Below are 5,330 nucleotides of genomic sequence, written 5' to 3'. Positions count from 1 at the left end.
CACCGCTGGTTTTCGCGTCGGACGTGAATTACTATAAATATGCTTATGCTCTAAGTAGTTTTATTGTTTCACTATGACACGTAAACGGAAAATTCCGGCCGGCCCGAGAGTACCGTATTTACTCGTGTATAGCGCGCCCTCGTGTATAGCGCGCACCACGATTTTTGCAACTAATTCCAAAGAAAAAAAAATGAAATTTTTTTTTTTCCCCATAAATAAATTTTACTAACATTTTGTGGTACCTGATTATTTAAATTGATGTGTGGTGATGCGTCAGGAAAATACATAAACTCTGCTGTCTAAACGGAAGATAATGAAGCGCTATATCGTCACAACTGGTACGTGGAAGGAAGGAAGGGAGGGAGGCGTGCCGAGCTACGTTGCTAAGCTGGCACGGAGAACTTGATGACTCACCGGTGAGGAATGGAGGAAGCGAAGAAGCTGGCCCGGGGGGGGGGGGGGGGGGAGGGAACTGGTGACAACATTCTCTCTTTCTCTCTCTCTCTTTTTACTACTTCTGAGCTGGCTATCTGAAAAGGGGGGAGGTCTAAAAATAAACAAGAGACCATGATGTGCGAGCTTGCGCGCGCACGTGTGTGTGTGTGTGTGTGTGAAACAGAGGCCTTGTTGCTTGTGCGTATGTGTGGGGGCTGGCCAGAAACGTCACCCGTCACCCGGCAGTTAACGACTTCCACTCCTCCCCGCCTCCCCCCCACCCCAAATTTTTTTTTTCCGTGTATAGCGCGCATCCTTATTTTTTTCCTTTACTTGAGGGGAAAAAAGGGCGCGCTATACACGAGTATATACGGTATGTACACCGACTCCCACTACACAGACTGACACACATGATAGCGAGTAACATTTTATTTCCAACGTGTGTTGCTTTCAGGTTGTAGACAATAATTTAGTGTGCAAATATGTATTATGTTCATATTTATACGTTAATATATGGTTAAACAGTCTACATTTACCTGTATTTATCTATATATGTGTTTTTAAACGAGATGATTGAAGTTTTATTCTTGTGTATGTGAAATGTAAACTGTGCGTGGCAGTGACTATACACTCTTCTTGCCCTCTTCGCTCACGCACGCACCCACCCACAGAGATAAGAAACACGTGCCAGCCAGCTTGCTTGAATGAAAGTCATTCAACCGGCCCGGAGGCCGGCCCTACCGCAACTCCCCTTACCCGGAATTTTCCCATAACCGGAATAGACCTCCCCCCAATGATTCCGGTTGAGGGGTGCTCTACTGTACTAGCAAGAACACAAATTTAAATAATGAAAACACATCATCCTTTCTTGTCAGTAGTTTCATCAAATATAAGTGCTGCCGTCACCCCGGCCTCTGTGGAGGGCCCGGGAAGTACCTGACGGGTGCTACGGGCGTCGCGGTGCTGCTGTTGTCCGGGGGGGCGCCAGGCTAGTGAGACACTAGGCTGTTAATGGTGGGTCGTGGGTACTCTGACCCCGCGTGCTCCGCCAGGTACACGGCTTGAAGTCTAATCTGAAATCCCCTGAGGCCGCTCGGCCGTGTGGAGGACGGGTGGCGCGAAATAATTGTAAGCGACACTGGTTCTGTTGATTTACGTTTAATTAACGGACTTCTCCGGTGGTACGCATGGGTATGCGGTACTCCCTATGCGTACTCTACGCGGTGGCAGAACCGCTACAAACACTACGCGAAACAGTTACATGAATATACGTTACTTACAGAACAAAACACGACACTAAAATCACACTATGAATTCGCCGCGGCAGTCTCGCGGAATGCGGTTGCGATTGTTCTGGAGACGGCCAGTGCCGAAAGTCTTAGGGTGGCTCAGTGAGCGTGGCCTTAAATTACACTTACTTGTGGTTGCAGCCGGCAGGCGTATGCGCGGCGGTTTATCGAAAGTGTGTTGGCTGGAGTCGGCCAGTGCCGTACGTAGCGTGGTCCGCGACGCGGTGCGGAACCACTAACGAAGGCGGTTGGGAAAAGCTCGGGTCCACAAAATACACGCAGAGTCGACGTGAGCAGCTGTGAAATAAAAGAAAGGTTTAAGTATTAAATTAACTGCAGAATGACCGTTCGGTGAAACAATACAAAGTGAAAGGCTGCTCACGGACACGTCTTGACCCGGCGCGGAGTGGTTGGAAACTGCCGAACATGGCTGCTTCGCAAGGGAGGGAAAGTTTTGCCTCCTTTGTGAGTCGGCGCCAAAAACTTACATTAACTTAATTTGCTCTATTTTAAGCTAAAAACACGTTTCAGGTGCCCAATTAAAAGGTAGCACCTGGTAATTGGGTACTTAAGGCTTAACAATTGTTTTAGAGTATTTAATTATTCGAATTGTGGCATCATGTTGGCGACTGTAAATTTACTAACATAATGTCTCACTGTGAATTGTTTTAGTGGGATTTCTCCTAATCCGAATTAAGGCCAGTGGCCGCGGTGAATGTTAATGAGGTTTGTTGTCTGCTCCGTGCGTACGGTGCTCGCACGGAGTGGCTACGACGCACTTGTCTATTGTCTGGTAATTAGTAATTTTGTCCAAATGGCTTTTCCCTTAATTGTTTTATGGGTTCGAGCCCCCGGGGTTCCGTGCCCTAAGTTTCTTTACGTTTATTGGGGTGACACCCGCTCGACTCATTCCCGCTGGCCTGGGGGTGCGTTCCGAAAATGGGATCGGGTACTAGCGGTGTGGAGCACGGGGATAGAGGCCATGGTCGGTACGACGTCAGTGCAACTTTCTGGCTTCCTACTGCTTTCTTCACCATATTAGAACTGGCCTCACCAATTTTGGGTAGATATACTTTTGATACCCGAGCAGTTGGAATATCACCAGTTACAGTAATTATAAAGGAATAAATGTTATGTGATAATGTGGACTTAGATAAATATTTAAGAATCATTTGTTACGCCCTCCTCTACACTGGTGTAATGTAAATGTCCCCTTAAAAAAAATGTTGGGAGCCTGGTGGATCTTTTAGTTTCAAATATAAAAAATATCAAATGCGATTTTGTCTATATATCTGTGCCTCTATATTTATTTTCTTTAAATTAAGTGAACATAAACCATCAAAATATGATCTCAGTAAACAGGTTAAAAAGTAACTTTACTTACATATATGTTTTGCCAAATATATTAAAATTATAACATTTGATGTATGGTCCGGCACTAATTAGAATATAATTATTAGGTTTCCTTTGGCATAGTTAAACAGAATAAGAAAAAATAAAAGGTAAAAATAAGCTATCCCAGAGTTTTAATTCTTAGTGCTTAGAGTTATTAAAGTCTGGATGTTTTAGTCTCTTCAAAGTAGTAATCTAATTGTCACGCTGTAGACATGACTGAGAATTTGGAGGTATGGAGATTGGAAATTAGCTGGCCGAAGGTGATGTGTTACGGGCTACCAGGGTGCCTTAGCCATCCTGGGTCCCTGAGAAAGGGAACGGGGTTGCTGTCATCATGCCCACTCCAGGCTCTTGAACCCTGTCTGTGAACAAGCCCAAATCCAACATGGTCAGAACTGGTTCACAGACAGTCAGTAAATGGGCAAAAATGCCCACCAAAAATGATGATGGTAGGGGAATAAAAAGGTTGGCAAAAACTCACCAAACAGGGAGTAGCTCGTAGCACTCAGGAAGGTAGCCCGCCAGGATACGAGGCGAAGACAAGCGCCGAACACGCGCGGTTGCAGCTGACGTATCCATAAATTAGGATAATTAGGAATTTAGCAATGTATAACAATTTCTACTAGGCACACAGACTGACTAATTCCTGGTTAAGATAAAACTAAGGGACAACATCCCTTTACTAGCCGACTACATTTTCATACGACCGACTGAAGTCTTGCTGTGTGCTGGCGAGGATTCAAGGTGGTCAGTCTGCTAGCACGGCGCGGAGTCCCCTCGTGGCGGGAACGACGCTTAATTAAAACAGTGCTGGATATTACTAACTACAAAATGTAGCCAAAGCATCTATGGGTAGATATTAACACCAATCTTCAATTAACTTTATTGCAGAAAACTTACTGTTTGTACAAAATAGCAACTGTTGTCACATATCAATTGATTTGGAACTGGAGTGTGGTAAGCAGTGTGTGTACATCAAATAGTCAATAGCATCAATAGCAATAGTCAACTGGTGCAGAATATTCATTTGATATTTAACTCTACCAGAACACTGGTTTACCAGTATTAATGTTTCTTTTTGCTAAAATATGCTTTGGTTTCAGTTTAGAATTGTTTCGGAAACAACCATGTCGTAAATGAACAAGGCCAAGACTATGGCTCACAAAGGAAATCGCACCTGAAGCTTTTCCAGTTAAAATCAGACTTGCAAACATTTTTTTACTACTAACACATTGAAACTGCCAAAACATGTGAACAAAAAATAAATGTCCTAAATATGAAACAAGGTTTAGAAACATCCACAACAACAAACAAACAAGATACATTGTAAAAAGCATTTTATTAGACAGTACATGTTACCTCAAGTGACATGTAAAAACCATGCACTTGTACCAAAGAAATGGTCACAGTTACACTTTGAAGTACAATTAATTCACCTTTTGCACTGACTTTTCCTGGCTTCAGACTCTGAATCCTTTACCACAAGTCATATTATAGAACAATTTCACAAAAAAAAAACTTCATATCTCAACTGCACATGAAAAAATAATTAAAATTAGAATAACTCTCTAGCCAGAATTAAATTGAGAACTCACAAATTAAATGCTCTACAATTCATAAATACTTCATCCATAGTTATTATATAAACTGGTATCTACTATTCTCTGATTCTGAGGATGTTTTGCTGCATCAAACGAACTTATGAGTTATTTCCTTAAATAATAAAAAGCAAAATTTCCATACGAATCATTGTATATGGGCAATTTGTTTTGTTATTTATAAGTCACAAATAATACACATCATGCCAAATACATCTTGACTGTACCATCTCATCAAATTTTTCAATAGGTATTTCAGACACTTTTTACTACATATGTAGTTACTAAAATATGAAATTCCAATATAACAAAAACCTTTTTTAAAACTTAACATAAAAGGTGTGAATAAAATATTTCAATGCTGCTTAATCAAGTAAAAGGTCTTATTTAGGTTTACAAGAAAGATTCCTAACCAAGAATTTTGAAGTTAATGACGTAAAAAACCGTTATCTAAAAAACGTTATCTGTACGAAATACAATATTAACTGTGATTACTGTCATCTTTCATGTTCTGATTCTACCCCGTACACAGATAGGAGGTAAAAATTGTTTACAAGTTTATGACCACCTCGAATGTGATATGACTTCCTGTGTAAAATGACCTAAACTGTAT

The sequence above is a fragment of the Bacillus rossius genome, chromosome 1, assembly GCF_032445375.1.
Source record: "Bacillus rossius redtenbacheri isolate Brsri chromosome 1, Brsri_v3, whole genome shotgun sequence".
NCBI classification, from domain to species: domain Eukaryota; kingdom Metazoa; phylum Arthropoda; class Insecta; order Phasmatodea; family Bacillidae; genus Bacillus; species Bacillus rossius.
This window is presented reverse-complemented; position numbering follows the sequence as displayed.